Here is a 23,249-nt window from a genome sequence, read left to right as displayed (position 1 = left end):
TAACCCCGCGCGACCCGGAAGAAAATTTGAAAAGTGAACGGAGCCTGGTAAGGTTCACTAAGGGGGAGGAAGATGTCCGACTCCGAGGGAGAGCAGGTGGCTGCCATCGCCCAGGGCGCCGCAGCACCGGCCGAAGTAGTCCCAGTCGCCGTCGCCCCAGCCCCCACTGTAGCGCCGGTAATGCCGATCACCATGCCGTACATACCAGGAGCAGAATGGCTGCCGCAGTACTCCGGGGAGTCCCATACCTTGAGTGACTTCAGAGAAAGCCTGCACAGCTTGTTCCGGGTGTATCCTCTGACTGAGAGCCAGAAGGTGGGCATAGTAATGGGACAGCTAGCCGGCGCAGCCCAGAGTGAAGCGAAGTCCTGGCCTGATACAGATAAAGGGACAGCAGCCCAGATACTGGCCAAGCTAAAGAGTACTTTTGACACCCGCACCGCAGCAGAGATAAAGATGAGATTCTTTGGGTGCAAGCAACGGGCCACAGACAGCCTAAGGGACTATGCCTTAAACTTGCAGGAGGCCCTGAAAGCAGTTAAACAGGTGGACCCAGAGAGTGTACGTGAAGAAGACAAACTCCTAACTGAGCAGTTCATAGAGGGGCTCCTGTCAGATGCCCACAGGACCCAGCTGCGTATCCTGGTCCTGCAGAACCCTGCTCTGGACTTTGCCAAGTTTAAGGACCAGGCCATCAGGGTACTGAGAGAATCTACACCGAATGACCCAGTACCCCTCCGGCCTCTTGCTATCACGTACCCCGGGGTGGTGCCTGCAACACGAGCCACTGCAGGGGCTGAGGCGCAGTCCCTGGATAAGGATCCCACTGCAGAGCTCAGACAGCAGTTCCAGGAGCTGACCAAGACTGTGGCTGCCCTTGCCAAGACCGTGCAGTCTCTACAAATGACCCCCTCGCCTGCAAAAATCGAGTTGGCCTCCAGCCCAGAAGACGTCCCATGGATGCGACAGAGGAGGATTCCGCCGACCCGAGGCAGAGACACAGACCGGTATGATTCAACAGGACAACCGATCTGCCGCCACTGCAACCAGGCGGGCCACATTGCACGACGCTGTCCTTTAAACGGGCTGAGCCTGGGGCCAGGAGCCAACCCGCAGGTGTGAGGAAGCCCGGCTCAAACCCCAGCCACAGCAAGTATGTGGGAGGACGACCGGTCCTTCCCATTGTGCTGGATGGGATCCCTTTGAATGCCCTCCTGGATACGGGGTCCCAGGTAACAACCATCCCAAACAAACTGTACAAAAGATATTGGGCTGATTCAGACATTGACCATGGCCCAGATGATGATTTAACGATTGTGGCTAGTAATGGTCAGCCCTTACCTCAAATTGGGTACAAAGAAGTAACCATTAAAGTGGGGCGGGTGGAATTGCCATGTCAGGGGATGATAATTGTAGATATTGATCGCAAAGAATCTGACCCACTGCTAACCCTTGGTACAAATGTGATAGAAAATTGTATTGCCGAAGTGATAATTTTGTTGCAACAGGCGTCTGAAACTGCCAGCTCCGGGCAGCAGCGTGTCCTACAGAGGGAGATCAGAGCCCTGATGAGGAGGCAGCAAGTAGAGCTAGCCGGAGGAGAAATTGGCAGTGTGAGGGTAAGTGACCCCCTCCCCATTGTAATACCCCCAAGAAGTGAAATGTTGATATGGTGTCGGGCAGCAATAGGCCTCAAGGGTCAGGATTACCATGCCTTGGTAGAACCAGTGTATTCAGACAGTAGGCCTGGAGTCCTGATAGCCAGAGGGGTAGCGGACGTCCGCAAGGGGAGAGTGCCCGTCCGTGTCCTGAATTGTGGGGAGGAGGAGGCCATATTGCCCCGGTACGCCACTGTAGCAAAACTGTACACTGTCAGTAACAATACCATTAAAGCAGTGGAACCCTTGATCCCGTCCGACCAGGCGGAAGACAATGGCTCCAAGGGGCAGCCGGAAGACTGGTGCCAAAAATTACATGTAGGCACCGACTCCACCCCCTCGCACCAAAAGCATGGGGTTTACCGGGTGGTACAGGAGTACGAGCGGGTCTTCAGCAAACACCCCCTAGATTTTGGGCAGGTGAAAGGGGTTAAACATCAAATCCCCACGGGTGATCATCATCCCATTAAAGAGAGATACCGCCCTGTACCCCCCGCACAGTATCAGTGTGCCAAGGAAATGTTACGGGAAATGAAGGAGGCTGGGGTTATCAGAGATAGTTGTAGCCCCTGGGCAGCTCCACTAGTGCTCGTAAAGAAAAAAGATGGTACAATGAGAATGTGTGTAGATTACAGGCAAATTAACCGCATTACACATAAAGATGCTTATCCACTGCCCAGAATAGAGGAGTCACTAACAGCCTTAAAGTCAGCTAATTATTTCTCCACCTTGGATCTCACCAGTGGGTATTGGCAGGTTCCCGTGGCAGAGGCGGACAAGGAGAAGACTGCATTCACGACACCAATGGGCCTCTGTGAGTTCAATTGTATGCCATTCGGGCTCTGCAACGCCCCAGGGACATTCCAAAGGTTGATGGAGTGCTGCTTGGGCCACCACAACTTTGAAACCGTGCTGTTGTACCTGGATGACGTAATAGTCTACTCCAAGACTTATGAGGACCACCTGAAGCACTTAGCAGAAGTGTTTGAATCCTTGTCGAAATATGGCCTGAAGATCAAGCCGTCCAAATGTCACCTCTTGAAGCCAAAGGTACAGTACCTGGGTCATGTGGTCAGCGCAGAAGGTGTGGCACCTGATCCGGAGAAAGTCACTGTAATCAAGGACTGGCCAAGACCCACCACAGTGAAGGAGGTGCGGCAGTTCCTTGGACTGGTGGGCTACTACCGAAGGTTCATTGATGGTTTCACCAAGATAGCAGCGCCCCTTCAAGATCTCCTGGTGGGCCAGCCAAAGCAGGCTAAGAAGCAGAGCCCTCCATTTGAATGGAGCAGCCAACTGGAAACATCCTTTGTCCGGCTGAAAGGGGCTCTCACGGGAGAAGAAATTCTGGCCTACCCTGACTACAGCCAACCGTTTGTACTGTATACAGACGCCAGCAACGTGGGACTGGGAGCAGTTCTGTCCCAGGTACAGGGAGGCAGAGAGAGGGTGATAGCGTACGCCAGTAGGAAGCTTCGGCCCACAGAAAGGAATCCAGAAAACTACAGTTCCTTCAAGCTGGAGTTCCTCGCTATTGTTTGGGCAGTGACTGAACGCTTCAAGCACTATCTGGCATCGGCCAAGTTCACCATCTTCACGGACAACAATCCGTTGACACACCTGGCAACAGCCAAGTTAGGTGCGATGGAACAGCGATGGATGGCCCGGCTGTCTAACTTTGACTTTACCATCAAGTATCGGGCTGGCAAGAAGAATAACAATGCTGATGCGCTGTCCAGAATGCCTCACTTGCCCGAGTCTGGAGAAGACATGGATGAACTCGAAGAGATAGAGTTACCGGCTTTCCATCACCAAGGTGTGTCCCAGTGTGAGCATGCTGTGGGAGTGAAGCGCTCAAGCCAGCACGGGGTCTCGGTCAACCCCTTACTCCACCATAATTGGGAAGAAACACAGAACGGTGACCCGGCCGTGCGATTGGTCAAAGAGAAGCTAGCGCAAGCTGAGACCCATCTTGGCCCAGACGCTCCAGAGGAAGCCCAGCAGCTGTGGAAGGAGAGGGGACGACTGTTCACCTACCAAGGCAAGCTCTGCAAGAGATATGTCAACTATCGAACAAATGAACTTGTCTGGCAGATAGTGGTTCCGCAGAGAGATGCTCCAATGGTCCTAGCAGCGTATCATGATAACGCAGGACACTTCGGGTGGAAGAAGTTGGAGGCCCTACTCCGTGATCGGTTCTATTGGGTGCACATGAGAAAGATGATCGAGAAGTGGTGCCGAGACTGTGGCCCGTGTAACCTGAGGCGGAAAGACGATGCCAGCCAAAGGTCTCCCCTACAGCCAATTGTCACAAAGCAGCCCCTGGAGTTGGTGGCCCTGGACCACGTGAAGTTAACACCAAGCCGGTCAGGCTATGTGTACGCCCTCACCATTGTGGACCATTACTCTCGTTTCCTGGTAGTAGTGCCTGTGAAGGACCAGACAGCCAGGACAGCAGCTAGAGCGTTCCAGGCATCCTTTTGTCGACCTCACGGCTATCCGGAAAGGGTACTGACTGATCAGGGTCCTGCATTCGAGGCTGAAGTGTTCCAAGAGTTCTGTAACATGTACGGTTGTAAGAAAATCCGAACCACACCGTACCACCCCCAAACCAATGGACTGTGCGAGAAAATGAACCATGTGGTTATTGATATGCTGAAGACCCTACCGCTGGAGGAAAGGAACCAATGGCCAGAAAAGTTGCCAGATCTGGTAGACCTGTACAACCACATCCCAGTGAATTCGACCAACTGCAGCCCCGCTTACCTGATGCGAGCCAGACCAGGCAAGTTGCCTGTAGACTTTGAGATGGGGACTGTGTCGCCTGAGGCGGTTCAAGAAATAGAGGATTGGGATACAGAACGGCAGCAGCGGTACCGTAAGGTCCAGGAGTGCGTAGAGAGGAGCCTGTCTCAAGCAAGAACGAGACAAGAACAGCATTACAATCAAACAGCCCCAGCAACTCCCTTAGCACCTGGAGAACAAGTCCTCAAGAAGAAGCGGAAGACGCATAAATTGGATGATCAGTGGGAAAACGAGCCCTACACCATTATCCCCTCCAACTTTGACAATAGTAAGGTATGCCTCATAAGCAAAGATGAAGGCAAGACCTATCAAGCAATTTCCCGAGACCGCCTGAAAGCGTGCCCTGAACGGTGCAGAATCCAAAGAGAAATGGAAGGAGTACAAGGAAGTCCCCAAAGTCAAGAGAAAGAAGGGGAGATGATTCAAACCATCCTTGGAAAGTTCCCCAAAACTTGGACCCGAATAAACAATGCCATAGTGGTACCAGTTTTGACGTTTCCGCAGTTGGTCGAGCCAGAAACAGAAAAGGTTCCGGATCCACCTAAAGAATCGTCCGCTCCAGCACGAGATGACACGCCAGCAGTGGAACAGGAGGATCAACCCCCTGTCAGTGGTGAACCTGTCATACCCTTGGCGACTCTTAGATCACAAAGGCAACCATCACGCTTACCTATGGGGGTTAGGCCCACCTGTAGTGCTGAGATAGAAGACGCACCACGTAGTCAGGGGCAAACACCAGAGCTACGTAGGTCCCAGCGCAGCACTCGGGGACAACCCCCTCTAAGGTATAGGGAGTCAACTGTATAAGGGAAAGAGTACTTATTAGGATGTAAATAGTTATGCAAAATGTCTGTCATGTTGTGTACAAAATGTTTTCTTTTTCTTTGATTGCGAAAATGGACAATTGGGCCACTGGACTATGGGTGGCCAACACCTAAATTGTTCATAGTTAGCACCAGTGTGCTCAACACCCCTGAAGAAAAACCCGTCCGGCGTGCATAGAGTGGGGTCATCAATGCTCTGACGCACGCCCAGAGCCTACGTTGGGGGTTTGAACGCGGCGGGTCCCCCATGGAGCAGTGTAATGGACACCCGGCAGGGAGCCACACTGGACTCTTATAGTAATGTTTAAGGTTGTAACGTTAAAGTAATTGCGCCTCCCATAATGGGATGAAATGTTCTAACATGTCATGTTTGTCTCTACAGTCCGGGAGTACTGAATTTAACTAAGGGGGAGTGTGGCGCCCCAGGACCTGGTCGCCACAACAGCATTGCCCTCCCAAAAGGGTTAATGCTGAGCCTGGAGGTAATTGGGAGATCTATTGGCCAGTAAGTTAACACTCAACACAGTTCTCCCTCCGGCCAGCAGGGGGAGCTCTGAACCTGGAACTTCAGGGAGCATTCCTTAAGTCTGGCTGGAAGGAGGAAGTGGTAGTTAGTCTGGAGACAGGAGTGAAAGAGTGCAGACGCAGAGTAGTGCTGCCTTGTAAACTGGGGCCTAGAGCTGGGATAGCTTGGCCCAGTGAAGCAAGGGGAGCAGAGAGGCACAGCAGGGACTCGGACATCGGAGTCTGTAGTTGCCAGGGCATAAAATCCATCCCTGGTAGCTGAATCCGGAGGGCAGGAGAGCTGTAAGCCCCCTGTCCCAGAAGCAATCTGAAGGTACAACTGCATCCCGAGGGCCTGGTGTGGGCTCCAGCAGAGAAGCACCAGAGAGGGCCTGCGCAGTCTACCACACAGAAAAGGGGACGAACAACAAGTCCCAGCAGCAAGAGGGCAATTGCGAACCCAAAGTGCAGTGTCCTAAAACAGCAGAGAAAGATTAAGGAGTAGGCTTCATACTCAACTGGCCAAAGATCACCCCAGGCACTTCCAGGCCGGCCGGATCATCTTTACCATCTGTGACGGTCTCCCTGGACTAAGTTTCTGCCGAGTAAAAGAGGAGAAGGTAAAGAGACTACTGTTTGTGCCTGTTTCTTTCATTGCTTGTCGGCCCTGCACCGTGTTAGTCACGCAGCACCATAGACTTCCACAAACACCAACTGTGCCCCGGGCATTGCTCCACCTGTAGGGAGCAGTACCACCATTGCTGCCATAACACTATCCCGGAGGCCTCATACCGCAGCGGCGGCTTAATAGCCGCATACCACAGGTGGCGTCACGAACACAAACATTAAAGTCATCAGCCACATATTCAACTGACACCCACCAGGGCCACGGAGCCGGGCCCAGCCACCACTGACTACCACCGGACTAGTCCGGCCCGGCACCGGGTGTCCCATAGCCCTGGGGTGGGCGAGTCATTAGCAATATGGACCCAGAAGTGCTCGTGGGTCTGGGTGCAAATTACACCTGACAGATTAACTTTAAGTCCCAAATTTCCAAGAGCACCTGGTGACTACTGGTAATATTAACCATTGCAGTAAGAAAAGTGAAAGGCAGAGGAAAAATGTATTTGACTCAGTGCCTTGCTGCTCGAGTTCACATATTGTATTTTTATTGCAATATTTCTCTCTATATATAATAAAAAATATGCAATAAAGTTGTGACAAAATCCAAGAAAGACATTAAGTGACAAGACAAGAATCTGCATAATTAATCATATGCTAAATAGTTCCAAGTCAAATTTATGTATGGGACAACCAAGATGATTGTCTATAAAATGAAGGTCGTCTCATGCTCAAAGCTGTGTCATGGATGGTGAGATATGGAGCCTGAAAGTCAAAAGCTCAAAATATTGTTACCCTTTTGCTCTTCTGTGTATATCTGTGTACAACCTCCTCTCCTTACTGCTATCTCTAAGGCCCCCTTCACACGTCCGTGATACACGTGCGTGTTTGTTCCGTTTCCGTATATACCGGAGACACGGCCAAATGTGCACCAATGTTAATCTATGATTGTGGTCACACGTGCGTTATTTCATTATGTTCGTGTGTGCGTGTCCGTGATCCGTATGTGTTTGCGTTTTGCACGGATGCATGTCCGTTATCTGCACGGAGCACGCACACGTGGACACAATGAAAGTCTATGGGTATGTGCACACACGTTAGTAAACACGTATGCATCTACCTATAGTCCGTGTCCGTTTGGTGTTTTTATTTCTAGTGATGTCGGCTATTCTTTCTATTTCTGTGTATGTCGGTCAATCTCCCTGAGTCCGTCGGTCGGTCTCTCTGTCCCTCTCTCACAGTCTATCGGTCAGTTTCCCCCCCTCTCTCATACTTACCGTTCCCCGATCCCCGGCGCGGCTCTGCACACTGTTCACTCTGTTCACACTGCTGCGGCGGCTTTTACTATTTTGAAAAAGCCGGCCGCTCATTAAACAATCTCCTATTCCCTGCTTTCCCCGCCCACCGGCGCCTATGATTGGTTGCAGTGAGACACGCCCCCACACTGAGTGACAGGTGCCTCACTGCACCCAATCACAGCAGCCGGTGGGCGTGTCTATACTGTGCAGTAAAATAAATAAATAATTAAAAAAAAACGGCGTGCGGTCCCCCCAATTTTAATGCCAGCCAGATAAAGCCATACGGCTGAAGGCTGGTATTCTCAGGATGGGGAGCTCCACGTTATGGGGAGCCCCCCACCCTAACAATATCAGTCAGCAGCCGCCCAGAATTGCCGCATACAATATATGCAACAGTTCTGGGGCTGTACCCTGCGCTTCCCGATTTGCCCTGGTGCTTTGGCAAATCGGGGTAATAAGGAGTTAATGGCAGCCTATAGCTGCCACTAAATCCTAGATTAATCATGTCAGGCGTCTCCCCGAGATTCCTTTCATGATTAATCTGTAAATTACAGTAAATAAACACACACACACCAGAAAAAATCCTGTATTAGAAATAAAAAAACACACACATATACCCTGGTTCAACAATTTAATCAGCCCGAAAAAGCCCTCCATGTCCGGCGTTATCCAGGATGGTCCAGCGTCGCATCCAGCTCTGCTGCATGGAGGTGACAGGAGCTGCAGAAGACACCGCCGCTCCCGACAGCTCCACGCGGCAAATGAAGACAGCCGCGCGATCAGCTGAGCTGTCACTGAGGTTACCCGCTGTTACTGGATCCAGTGACAGCGGGTAACCTCAGTGACAGCTCAGCTGATCGCGCTTCTCACCTCTGCGTTGCTGCGTGGAGGTGACCGGAGCGGCGGTGTCTTCTGCAGCTCCATGCAGCAGAGCTGGATGCGACGCTGGACCATCCTGGATGGCTTTATCTGGCTGGCATTAAAATTGGGGGGGACCGCACGCCGTTTTTTTTTAATTATTTATTTATTTATTTATTTTACTGCACAGTATAGACACGCCCACCGGCTGCTGTGATTGGGTGCAGTGAAGCACCTGTCACTCAGTGTGGGGGCGTGTCTCACTGCAACCAATCATAGGCGCCGGTGGACGGGGAAAGCAGGGAATAGGAGATTGTTTAATGAGCGGCCGGCTTTTTCAAAATAGTAAAAGCCGCCGCAGCAGTGTGAATGCCGTGCAGCGCCGCGCCGGGGATCGAGGAACGGTGAGTATGAGAGAGGGGGGGAAACTTCAGTCACTCGGGGGATTAGCGGTCACCGGGGAATCCTTCACAGGTGACCGCTAATCAGTACTCGACACAGTCGGGTGAAGTTCACCCGAGTTCATTCTCATCGCGCAACTCTGTCTGCTGTCAGCCGACATTTATAAACGACATTGTGCATCACACACACGGACATTCCACACGCACATTCCGCACGGACATTCCACGCACACATACACGTTAATTCCACACGCTCACACGGACGTTCTACACACAAACACGGCTAGCATACGCAATTCACACAGGTGCCACACGGACCATAAAAACGGACACAAAAACGGGACACAGACCCGAAAAACGGCCCGTAACACACGTGCGTGTTTTTCACGGACGTGTGAAGGGGGCCTAAGAAGAAGTCTAGTGAGGAATTTAAACACAAAAGCCCATATCCATTATTGTATTTTCACCTTTTTCTTTTGTTTTTTTCTTTTTCTGATCTTTTTTTTTATTGCGCCTAATTCTCCTTTTAGATTGCACCTTTTTTAAGCTTTTACACTTGTTCTCTATATTACGCCATTGTGAGCATGGTTTTGTATTTACAGCTTTTTGTACATGATTCATCATTTGTGACTTTTTTAAAAGTCCCATTATTCTCCTTTACCTTAGTGGTATAGAAAAAAAACCTGTCCTTTTTTTGGGGCACAGTTGAGGACTAATGTTTGACATTTTAGTGCTTTTTAAAAGCATCTGAAACTTTTTACTCTAGAAAGCTGCAAACACGTAATGGAGCAAAAAAAAAACCCCAACTTTTTGGGTTTTGACCCATATTGCCAATAATTGAACACTAGAGATCAGTGGATCAAGCAAAATTCGAATTTGCCTGTTGATATGTAAATTTAATGTCTCCTTTTATGTATTGGGATCTCTTCAAATCCAAAAGTGTAATTGTGTCGCCCTGGGCAAGCCAGGGGACACAGGTCACACACCACCACACCCCACACCCCAGGTAGGCACATCTAAGCTGAACCAAAAATCCTTGTTGCCTTCCTCCAGGAGTCTGATGATGCACACCAGGGGGTGGGCCAGGCGGTTGGCTCCGCCCACCAAGGAGCTCACAGCTCTGGAGGCAGGAAGTACCAGGCAGTCCAGTCAGGGACATGAAGGAGTAACCAGGCAGATAGCCCCGGGCAGGGGAAGAGTGAAGTCTAGCTGAGGGCTAGAGTAAACAACAGAGAAGTGAAAGTAAGGAAAGTGGAAAAGGAGGAAAGCAAGAAGTGGTGACAGAGCAGAGAGTGTGCCAAGCCTGAGAGCCCAGCTTTGTGTAGGGCTAGAACAGCAAGGTCAGCAACGGCGGTGACTGTCCGGAGGGGGACCGTTTGGAAGTTCCTGGAAGGACCCCGTTGGCTGTGTGCCCGGTGGTCTGGAGCAGTGTTCCGAAGGACAGTCAGCACCAGGGCAGGGGCCTCTCGGACCCCGGCAAGGCTAGGAGTCGCCAAATTTGCCGAATCCGTCAGTGAAGGGGACGTAGATTCCCCCAACAACCAAGTCCCGATTGAAGGCAACAGTCCAACCTGTACAACAGAGGCACCGCCACCGCCAGGGCACCAGTCTCTGAGGGCCAGCGCCTGCGGGCAAAGTGTAGTGCTCCTCCGGCCCAGCTTGAAGCCGGGGAGCGGGTTACCGGTGGGGACCCATCGCAACCATCCGTACATACAGGTGCAAGGAAGAGGGACATCACCGTCACCTACCGGGGAAGCAAAGCAGCCGTCTGTGGGACCGTCCTACCAGCCGTTGGTTTACCGTACAAACTGTGTCCGTGTCTCAGGCTGAGTGAGTACCACAGTGCCGCAAGGCACAGCGCTGTCCCCGCGTCCCTGCGCCCACCAAGCCCTGCACCTCCCAAGCCATCACCGGGTCCCGGGATCACCAACCCCTACCCACGGAGGGGCAACACAACACCTGGCTGCTCCCCATCACCATCCCCGGGATCCCCGCATAGAGCAGCGGTGGTGCTACACATCACCACAACCGTGGGTGGCGTCACGGACATTATCCCAACATCCCAAACAACCCCCCTTTCACTCACGGGCGAGGAGTGCCGCTCGAGGAAACCCCCGGGATCTGGCCTACGGCTCGAGCCACCACTGAGCAGCCGGACCCGAGCAGAAGGGGTGAGCGCGGTGTGCTGACACCCTCCTCCCCGCCCGCGACATAATAAACATAATATGTAAAAAACAGAAGGAATCATTATACTTCTTTCCCGCTCACCTCTCCGACTTTTCACTATCCCGTCTGGTCCTTGTCGTATATTGTGACCCACACCTCTGGCACTGACATTCTGCGCCTATGATTCTATACTCAAGAAAGACATCGATATATTGGAGATATTGGGGCATGTCCAGAGAAGAGCAACCAAGATGGTAGAAGACCTGCAAAGCATGTCATATGAAGATCGGCTAAAAGAACTAGTGAAAAGGCTGAGAGGAGACTTAATAGCGATCTACAAATATCTGAAAAGTAGTCACAGTACAGAGGGTACCACCCTATTCTCATTAGCACAAGGAAGTACAAGAAGCAATGGGAGGAAACTAAAAGGAAGGAGACACAGATTAGACATTAGGAAAAGCTTTCTGACAGTGAGGGCAGTCAGAGAGTGGAACAGGCTACCATGTGAGGTAGTGAGGGCAGTCAGAGAGTGGAACAGGCTACCACGGGAGATTGTGAGGGCAGTGAGAGAATGGAACAGGCTACCACGGGAGGTAGTGAGGGCAGTCAGAGAGTGGAACAGGCTACCACGGGAGGTAGTGAGGGCAGTGGGAGAGTGGAACAGGCTACCACAGGAGGTAGTGAGGGCACTGGGAGAGTGGAACAGGCTACCACAGGAGGTAGTGAGCTCTCCATCAATGGAAATCTTCAAGCGGAAACTGAATAAACATATAACTGGGAAGATTTAGGAAAACCTGCACTTCTAGGGAGTTGGACTCAATGACCCTTGAGGTCCCTTCCAACTTTACCATTCTATGATTGAAGCTGAGGAAGGGAATTCCAGCTCTGATGAGGTATAGGAAGTTTTTGTACAAGGCCACGATGTCATGATGTCACAACGGGCGCTGTAACCTTCCATGCGCACGTGGTGAACGTCCTGCACCTCATCAGAACCTGAAATCTTAGCTCAGTGTGAGACACCTGGTGATCAGAAGATGCAATGTTGATCGGACGGGTGACAGTGAGGAGCGCATGGCTGGAGAGTGAGTATAAGGATTTTTGTATTTGTTTTTTAAATTTTGATGGCGCTTAATGGTTCATGAAAATCACCACCATTTTGCTAAATCTGCACAGAAACAAATTACAAAAATAATCCATATTTTAATGAAGCATTTTTTTTGTAAAAATTAAAGCAGAATTTGATTTCACTCAAATTTATTTGCTTATCTCTACTGAGCACCCATTTTTATGAATTTGGAGCAAAGTTAACCAGCACAAAAGGAAAGTCAAGACAGAAAACTGACAATTGATGACTTCGGCCCCAAAGTATTTTGAAAACTTGAAGAACTTTTCATTATTTTGACTATCAGTATTTGTTAGAAATATAGGTGTCCCCGCTCCTGGGGTCTCCAATAATGAACTATTATCTATGGCGGAACCTGGCAGTGAGTGTTCGGTTGTCCAACAGCACCACCAAAGGGAAAATAAGGCATTACAAGGGCGGTCCTTGAATTTTTTAAAGGGAATCTGTCAAGTTCTGTATGCCCTCCAACCCAGCAGTAGTCACATCTGTATGACTAAACTCCCTGCCTATCCAGCCCATTATAATGGTTTTTACTTAACTCAATGTTTAAAAAAGTATTTATAATCTCCCCTTTTCCTATGCTAATTAGGGACTTGACTAGTCGATAGGGCGTTAGTTCCCCAGAGTAGTTGGCCCTCATTCCATGTTATCATAGTCCCTGTGCGTGTGCAGGGACACCACTAGGAATTTCAGGGCCCCATACTGGTAAAATTTGGGGGCTCCCTTGAGACTCTGTCAAGGCTCCAACCACGCTCCGCCTCCACCCCTCAAACCTTCAACAGTCTGCCACCACTCTTGGAAAAAAATGTATATGCACACACAGTCATGGCCAAAAGTCTTAGCACCCTTGAAGTTGTTCCAGAAAATGAAGTATTTTCCTCAGAAAATTAATAATACACCTTCTACACCGCCTCTTTCCATAATACACCTTCTACCAGCCCCTCTCGATAATACACCTTCCCCACCACCCCACTCCATAATATACTCTCTACACCACCTTTCTCCATAGTACGCCCTCTATACCACCCATCTCAATAGTACATTCTCTACACAGCCCCTCTCCTTAATACACGTTCTACACTTCCTCTCTCCATTATGTCTCCCACACTGCCCCTATGTATAATATTGTCAAGGGAGGAATTTTGGGTCAAGACTGCTAATGGAGCCTTCATTTAGGATCCAGAGACGGTGCCCCATTAATGCTGTATACCAGTGCCGATATATATCAATGTATATAAGACAAAGAACACACAGACAACATGCTCTCTCCTTGAGTCAGCGATACCCACTGAGCTCATTATTATATTGAAAGAAACTTAATTATTACAGAAGGCACCTTCGGCCTTGAAAATGATACACAGAGTTTATGGGAGTGTCACTCCCCTATTTCTCCCCGCAGATGTTCATTAAAACATTCTTTCTGTGTGGACACTACTGATAAGAGTTTGTAGCTTCACATTTTGGCTTTATTATCTTTGGTTAACCCCTTCATGACTATACAACTTTAAATTATACTATAGGTCTGTGCAATGGCTACATAGACAGACAGATAATTTTGCATCTACATCTACATTTTGATTTAGTTATATACACAGATATTCTTATTACGTTTGAACAAACAAGCTATAGCTCAGTGCCACCTCCACAGTCCCCCCTTTAATAAAATATCTGTGAATATTATTAACCTTAAATTTAAAAATTTTCCCCATTTAGATATATTTTATTATTTGGGACTTATTTGTGACCTACTGCCCTTGGGACTTTAATTATATCTATATCTATATATGCGGGCTTTCTATGGGGTTGTTGTTTAATTTAACACTACAGGCTTTAGCTCCCCCCTTAAATACTTATTTTTATTTATTAAACATAACTCTATGATTTATAGGGGCTATTAGAATTGGTGTTATTACTCTCATTAGGGCACATTATCCTGATTAAGAAAAATTGAATCTAAACCTTATTTAAAAATTAGCACATAATTAAAAAAAAAAAACACAAAAGGACATTTGGAAATTGTCCATGGTTCTTCTTTCCGGATATAAAACAAAAAGGAAGATGCTTGGTCAGTGCTAGTCCACTTAGGGCCACTTTGTGAACCTGGATAATCTGCTCTTGATAAAAAAAAAAACAAACTACAAAACATGATGAGGCTTCATGTGAACAGTTTGTGGCACAGACTTGGAAAAACCTTCTGGGATAATGGGTAGAATAGCGGCCGCTTTCTGCTTCGGTTGTGTCGCGTCCATTGGTTTTTGAGATGTGACGTTAACTCGCGTGTCATTACCAGCGCTCAGCAGACTAGGCCGGAGAGACATCAGCCTGATGGGATAGGCTCTTCTAAAACTTTTCCTGAAATGAGAGAATCCATATCTAGCATTTTGTATTAAGGAAAATCACTGAAATTTGTAGGAAACAAAAACATTTGTAAATGGTTAGATTACATTAACCAAACCACATTTTTTGGGTCTATGAAATGGCTGAATTAAGTATTTTCGACTACTCAATTCGTACCCTCAACAGTCCCCCTTGACTTACTTCTGCCATTTCCAAATACTAAGGGTACTGTGTTCCCTTAGGAAAAGAGGAAGAAAGATCTGTTGGGAAATCCTGCCTGACTGAACATTGAGACATGGGTGGAGAGGGGAATGGGATTTCTTCACCGGTTTGAGACCAAGGACCCCTAGGCGAGTCCTCACCCTTTGTAGTTGGACTTTCCCATGTCTCAAGGTTCTCTAAGTCCTCTCTCCTGTTTCGGCAATGATGGTTTGGGACTGTACAGGGTTTTTTGTAAAGGATAAATATAAGCAGGACACTCAGTGCAGCTCCGGTGGATCCACCCTTCTGCAATGCGGGGCGTGAATCCATGTTGTCCTGCCGTTGAGCTTTATCGAAATTTCTGTGTCCTTTTAGGATTAATCAATCTCCTGACCGAAAACCATAAACTACTAACTCTGATTTAGGATCTGGAATTAGAAAATACACTTGTTTATTTCTCTAATTAGTCAATTATATAAAAATTATACATGGTTTGCGCTAGACCAAAGAAAAACATTTTACATTGGAACCTGTTTATTACTAAAGAGAAACACAACACGCATTGATTTACAACTTAACAGTTTGTTTGTTTGTTTACATACCACTTGCATTATGTGGATTTCCAGCAATGACGTCGTTTTCTGCACTGGAAAGCCTCTGACCAGACCTGGAAAGAAATCTACACAACACGCACAGACTTGCATACAACGTGCTCATGATAAACATCTATAATCAGTTTGCAGTCTCTAAGAATGGGTAGAGCAGGTGCAGGGTGTTTCTACGGACTCTTTACAGTTTTTCCTCATTGTTTTAAGAACGTGTTTCACAAGACCGGGTGAGTTTGTCTACCTGGGTACTGAACCCTGGCGTCACCAAAGCGCACACTGATATCCAACTGTCACAGATGTTAGTCCATGTTACTTGGGCCATCATTAAGAAGAGATCTCATGGCAGAGAAAGCTTACCGCCCTTCATCCACAGACCTTCCTCAGTCAGCCGGCTCCCTGCGTCTCGCACTCCACTCCTTATTGGTTCACTTTTTCCTGTAGGGATTTAAGAACACAAGGAGTGACAGAAGTCACTGACGTGACCGGTGTCACTGAGGCATGGTCTTTATGCATGGTAAAGGACTCCTCAACTCTAGGCCCGTTCACTGCTTCTTGGTCAGCTTCACCTGTGCAGGGATCTCCATCCGATTCCATCAGCTCAGATCTAGACTTTCTTTTCGGCGTACCTAGCTTATTTGACAACAGGAAAGATCTACATCCTACATACATTTTGACTATCTTACCTACCTCTGCTCCACCCATCTAAAGAGGCACTTGCGTCACTTCCTTCCGTACCGATAGGAGGGGAGGGAGTGCCCTAAATTTAGACTACCTCATGTTGTATAAACTGTAGCATATCCAGTGCAGAATCGACCACCATCTGGTTTCATCTATAAAAACAAAAACTAAAAAAAATATAGATTAGATCATTCCTATAACAGACATATATTCCTACATTCATAATAATCCAATAAACATGACATAACTGTTGTAAAAGAAAGGCCAACTTTAAAGCCTGCTTTAAAGCCTATCCAATATATCTGCTGCTGGAAAAATGCAATAGATATCTACTTCCTCCCTTTTTATATACTACTGTGGCAAAATATATAGGTCTATAACAGTAAACAATATGATTAACTAATAAATAAATATAACTTATACTCTACTGGGAAATTTTGAAACCTTACAACAGGGTTCATAGATATTCTGTATCTACAAAAGAAAAGGAAAATAATCAATATTGGCATTTTGTATGCAAAAATAATAGAAAACAAAAACATAACCATAAAAACAAAAAAACCTAATTTGTATATTTTAAAAAATATACTTTTCCCTGCAAAATTAATTCAATTATTTAAATAGCAGCAGAATACTATTGATAATCTCCTATGAAATTTTGAACTTTAAGGATGAAACAAAATCCACTCCACCAGCCGGAAAAAACACTTGTTAGTACATAAGACAGAAACTGCTTTGTAAATCTGCTGAAACTACTTTTTTTTTCTTTTTTTTTTTCTTTCCCTCTGCTCTCTACAACTTGTGATTAGCAGCAGCTTACTGATAATACTCCCACACATCCCTGCGCTGACTTATGCCCCCCCTGTCTCCTTCAGGATGCGCGATGTTAGAACAGCTGGTGGACAAAACAGATACAAGAAAAAAAAACATGGGCAGAACTTTCACTATAGAAATATATAAAATATATTTCTGTACCGTGTCAGCCAGCAGAAACAAAAATACTACAGAAACATATATTATAGAAACCTTAAGATTGATGGAATGGAATAGAAAACATCATTAAAGCGGGTAGCTTGGGATTGGAAATCACTGCAACAAAAACAAGCAGTCCGGGGCTCCCCCCTGTGTCACTAGGGAAGGTTGGGGCAGACTCCTGGGTGCAGCCGGACTGTGGGCAGTATCTTGAGAAATCTCCTAAAACTGATTAAAAGGGATACTGTGATACTCTGGGAAAAGGCACACCTGGCTTCAGGTAGATCATTACTGAATCTACAGGGAACACCTTTATTATAAATTTATATATTGCAAGTTTTGGTTACGGTTTTGAGGGTACCTGGCCAAACACTGAGATTTGGAGGTGTGACATTTTCTTTGATAGTGACCAAACTGACCACAACGCCAACAATTCTGTTGCTGGCTCTGCTAGTTTTGTTGATTGGGAGCTACGTATATAGGGTTTGGGCCCTGTCGGGGCATGGGCTGTGGTGGGGGCTGCACCAGCGCAGTTGTATACACAAATTGATCTTGAGCCCATCTTTTTAAAGCGGCACAATACTGTTGTCCACTTTAAAAAATAGTGTCATCAGTGCCTGGGTACATTGGGAGATGGGGCTCCATTAAGGGCCAAAAACTGTCTCCTGCTTTTACTTTGGTGAGATTAACAAGGTCCTTCCGGGCAGCTGAGTATAACTGATGGACCTGTAGCATCTTCCTATAAAATCGCATAGGGTTAATGCTGGGATCTGGCAGGCAGGGGATTAATGCCGCTGACTGGGTGGGGTTGAAGGGGACATTTAAATGAGGGCTGTTCCTCGTCAGGTTCGGGGTAAGGCTCACTATGTGTCCTAAGGGAAAAAGGGGGATCCAAGGGGAGGGGATTGGTAATTGGGGAGTGTGACGGCAGACTGGCCGGTGAGGGGAGAGACGGCATTGCAGGTATGGGAGGGAAAAGGGGTATGGGTGTGGAAAGGGTTAAGGGATGCTGTCTAGTGACTGCAGCATCTGTGAATATCTCCGGGACGGGGAATAGAATGGGGATCAGGTTGTGGGGCAGCAACAAAACAACCTATCGGAGGACCCTCAGATCTGTCCTCAGACTCGGGTAACATAGTAAAACACAACATCTCCTCGCTCATCTTCATCTTCAACCTCAATATATCTTTCTGATAGCAATGCCTGCGATATTCTGCCAAACCATTCTGCATCATTCAACAATCTCCTGTCTTTTAACTTGCCCTTTTTTGCTTTCAATGCTGTTGCCCATAGTGACGGTTGTAACCGACCTCCTTTTGGTAATTCTAACATTTTAAACATCTCCAAGGCATGGCGTACAGCTTTCTTCCCTTCTCTCTCTGCAACTAGCTCTAACACATTCTGTGAACCTTCAGGCCTCTCAGCTTTTGGTCTCCTCTGTCTGAACATTTTTGCTATCTTGGTGGTGTCTGGATTACATTAATATAACTATGCGGTGAACGTTAGAGTCCGGCCGGCACCTAAGGCTACACCTCTATACTAGCTGGCAACTCCTCAGCTATATAGTAATAAGGGTATCCCGTGATATGGAGGAGGGGTACAAAATGTATTCCCTCCGGACTTGATCAGCTGCACCAAAATTAATGTCCTAATCCCTATCTTCAGCCACGGGAACCCCCTAATAAGGGTATCTCGTGATATGGAGGAGGGGTACAAAAGGTATTCCCTCCGGACTTGGTCAACTGTATCAAAATTAATGTCCTAATCCCTATCTTCAGCCACGGGAACCCCCCCGCGTCTTTAATTACAGACCGGGTCAGTCTAACTAGCTATATCCAGCCACCACCATCTTTCCTGCCCTAACAACCGTCCTCTGGATCCCTTGTGACACTCGATCCACACCTCAGGGCTGGGATCGTGCTCTGAGCTCCAGCGGGCACTACCCCTGAGTCACAATCAGGTACCTTTTAACACCGATAAGGACACACAGCCCGTCACTCCCTCCTCTCCAAGAACAACCACAACGGCAGTGAATACAAAATATGTAACACTTACCGAGGGTTGTAGGTGATCAGCCTGGTTGGAGCGGAGGGAGATCTCAGTCCGTGACATCCAAACGATCGGTATTTGCAGGTCGGTAATGCGTCCTTGAAGGAGCTCCACGTTGGTGCGCCAAACTGTCAAGGGAGGAATTTTGGGTCAAGACTGCTAATGGAGCCTTCATTTAGGATCCAGAGACGGTGCCCCATTAATGCTGTATACCAGTGCCGATATATATCAATGTATATAAGACAAAGAACACACAGACAACATGCTCTCTCCTTGAGTCAGCGATACCCACTGAGCTCATTATTATATTGAAAGAAACTTAATTATTACAGAAGGCACCTTCGGCCTTGAAAATGATACACAGAGTTTATGGGAGTGTCACTCCCCTATTTCTCCCCGCAGATGTTCATTAAAACATTCTTTCTGTGTGGACACTACTGATAAGAGTTTGTAGCTTCACATTTTGGCTTTATTATCTTTGGTTAACCCCTTCATGACTATACAACTTTAAATTATACTATAGGTCTGTGCAATGGCTACATAGACAGACAGATAATTTTGCATCTACATCTACATTTTGATTTAGTTATATACACAGATATTCTTATTACGTTTGAACAAACAAGCTATAGCTCAGTGCCACCTCCACAATATAACCCCACACACGCTTCCCCTCTGAATAATATCTCTTCCATACACACTGCCCTTTAGTATAATATCCACACACACACACTGCCCATCTGTATAATATCGCTCGCCCCCCACACACTGCCCGTCTTTATAATATCCACCCAACACATACTGCCCCTCTGTATATTGCCTCACACACTACTCCTCTGTATACTATCCCCCACACACACACTTCCCCTGTGTATAATTTCCTCCTGGTATATATGTTCTCCTCCTGGTACATATGCCCCCATCCTGGGCCCTTCCTGGTATTTATGTCCACCTCCTGGGCCTATCCTGGTTTATTTGTACCCTTCCTAGTATATATGCCCTCCTCCTGGTATATATGTCCCCTCCCTGAGTTGCTCCTGGTATATATGCTCCTATCCTGGTATATATGGCCAATCCTGGGGTCCGCCTGGCAAATATATCCCCCTCCTGGGCATATTCTAATATATATCTATCTATATATTTCCTTCTCCTGGCATATATATATATATATATATATATATATATATATATATATATGTATATATATACAGTTAGGTCCAGAAATATTTGGACAGTGACACAAGTTTTGTTATTTTAGCTGTTTACAAAAACATGTTCAGAAATACAATTATATATATAATATGGGCTGAAAGTGCACACTCCCAGCTGCAATTTGAGAATTTTCACATCCAAATCGGAGAAAGGGTTTAGGAATCATAGCTCTGTAATGCATAGCCTCCTCTTTTTAAAGGGACCAAAAGTAATTGGACAAGGGACTCTAAGGGCTGCAATTAACTTTGAAGGCGTCTCCCTCGTTAACCTGTAATCAATGAAGTAGTTAAAAGGTCTGGGGTTGATTACAGGTGTGTGGTTTTGCATTTGGAAGCTGTTGCTGTGACCAGACAACATGCGGTCTAAGGAACTCTCAATTGAGATGAAGCAGAACATCCTGAGGCTGAAAAAAAAGAAAAAATCCATCAGAGAGATAGCAGACATGTTTGGAGTAGCAAAATCAACAGTCGGGTACATTCTGAGAAAAAAGGAATTGACTGGTGAGCTTGGGAACTCAAAAAGGCCTGGGCGTCCACGGATGACAACAGTGGTGGATGATCGCCGCATACTTTCTTTGGTGAAGAAGAACCCGTTCACAACATCAACTGAAGTCCAGAACACTCTCAGTGAAGTAGGTGTATCTGTCTCTAAGTCAACAGTAAAGAGAAGACTCCATGAAAGTAAATACAAAGGGTTCACATCTAGATGCAAACCATTCATCAATTCCAAAAATAGACAGGCCAGAGTTACATTTGCTGAAAAACACCTCATGAAGCCAGCTCAGTTCTGGAAAAGTATTCTATGGACAGATGAGACAAAGATCAACCTGTACCAGAATGATGGGAAGAAAAAAGTTTGGAGAAGAAAGGGAACGGCACATGATCCAAGGCACACCACATCCTCTGTAAAACATGGTGGAGGCAACGTGATGGCATGGGCATGCATAGCTTTCAATGGCACTGGGTCACTTGTGTTTATTGATGACATAACAGCAGACAAGAGTAGCCGGATGAATTCTGAAGTGTACCGGGATATACTTTCAGCCCAGATTCAGCCAAATGCCGCAAAGTTGATCGGACGGCGCTTCATAGTACAGATGGACAATGACCCCAAGCATACAGCCAAAGCTACCCAGGAGTTCATGAGTGCAAAAAAGTGGAACATTCTGCAATGGCCAAGTCAATCACCAGATCTTAACCCAATTGAGCATGCATTTCACTTGCTCAAATCCAGACTTAAGACGGAAAGACCCACAAACAAGCAAGACCTGAAGGCTGCGGCTGTAAAGGCCTGGCAAAGCATTAAGAAGGAGGAAACCCAGCGTTTGGTGATGTCCATGGGTTCCAGACTTAACGCAATGATTGCCTCCAAAGGATTCGCAACAAAATATTGAAAATAAAAATATTTTGTTTGGGTTTGGTTTATTTGTCCAATTACTTTTGACCTCCTAAAATGTGGAGTGTTTGTAAAGAAATGTGTACAATTCCTACAATTTCTATCAGATATTTTTGTTCAAACCTTCAAATTAAACGTTACAATCTGCACTTGAATTCTGTTGTAGAGGTTTCATTTCAAATCCAATGTGGTGGCATGCAGAGCCCAACTCGCGAAAATTGTGTCACTGTCCAAATATTTCTGGACCTAACTGTATATATCTCTCCTTTCTGAACTCCTGCTAGCATATTTGCTGCAGAAAAACAAACAACATTTTACTCCCCCTCCCCAGCTCCCATGTTGCTCAACATCCTCTCTGAGCCACAATGCATTTCAGCTGGATATGCGCCTTCCGACGTGCATCCAGCTACAGCAAGGCAGGTACTGGGGTCGCTGGGCTACTCCACCACCCCCGGCGATCATCCCACTTTTGTCTTAGGCTCACAGAGCGGTTATCTGTCCCTGCCGGCTGCTGAGTCCTCACCAACTCCGCAGCTCTGCTTTCCTGCAGTAGTGTGATGAGGTTGCAGGGTGATGACATTATCATACTGCTGCACGCTGAGCCCTGCTCTGCCTCTGCCTCCAGCACACATGGATAGTTTGCATGCGATGCAAATTAGCGATGAGTAGTGGCAGAAGCAACACTGCCGGGGCCCTCTGCTGTGGCTGTGACTTGGTGAAGTGGGGGGCCCGGCTGGCTCGGAGTTTAATAAAGCTAAGTAATTACCCTGGGCCTGGTCGGGCCACATACATCAGTCATGGTTGTAATGGCCTGATGTCGGCCCTGTGGGTGTGATAACATGATCATCATCGCCAGCTCCTGGAAATCTCGCATATGTGCGCAGCTCATTTCTGCAGTTTCACTGATTCTCTAAAGCTGGATATGTATGTCTCAACTCAAGAGAGGTTTATGCCCTTCCGGTGATGCGCAGTGTGCCTCTCTGAAGCCAGGAAGTGTGTGCAACACCCTTGGGGAAGGTAGATTCAGGCACGGGGAATGTCTGGTACCTGAGTTACTCGTCACCGGGCTGGTGTGATGCTTTGGATTGTCGCGGTGGCCTGCCCGGCTTCATGCCCCAAAGTAAACACCAATAAGGAGGGAAGGTGATGGGGGTAGTAATAAGATGAAGGTCGTGATGCCACATGTGGTTTGCGGCCAGGGATTTAGCCGCCGCTGCTGTCGCTGTCCTCCGGGGTGGATGGTAGTAGCAGCCAGAGATGGTATCGTTCCCCACAGGTGGAGCGGGCTCCGGGGAGGATGATGAGGGCAGTAGTCCACGCCGTTTGGTGCCGAGGCGCGGGACGGCGGTGCCGGTAATCAAGAGACAGAGTCTATGGCTGCAGTTCCAGGTGTCTTTACTCACTCTTTGTGCTGTGCCGCTCGCCTGGGTAATACCGTCACTTGCTGTGATGCATTCCACCGACCCAGATAAGTTAGGAGAAGTCACCGGTGTTGGAAAGAAGAAGAAAGTCCCTTGTCAGTGTGGTCCTTGTAGTTGT

This window comes from Anomaloglossus baeobatrachus, chromosome 1, assembly GCF_048569485.1.
Source record: "Anomaloglossus baeobatrachus isolate aAnoBae1 chromosome 1, aAnoBae1.hap1, whole genome shotgun sequence".
NCBI classification, from domain to species: Eukaryota; Metazoa; Chordata; class Amphibia; order Anura; family Aromobatidae; genus Anomaloglossus; species Anomaloglossus baeobatrachus.
The sequence above is the reverse complement of the archived record's forward strand: the minus strand, read 5'-3'. Positions refer to the sequence as shown.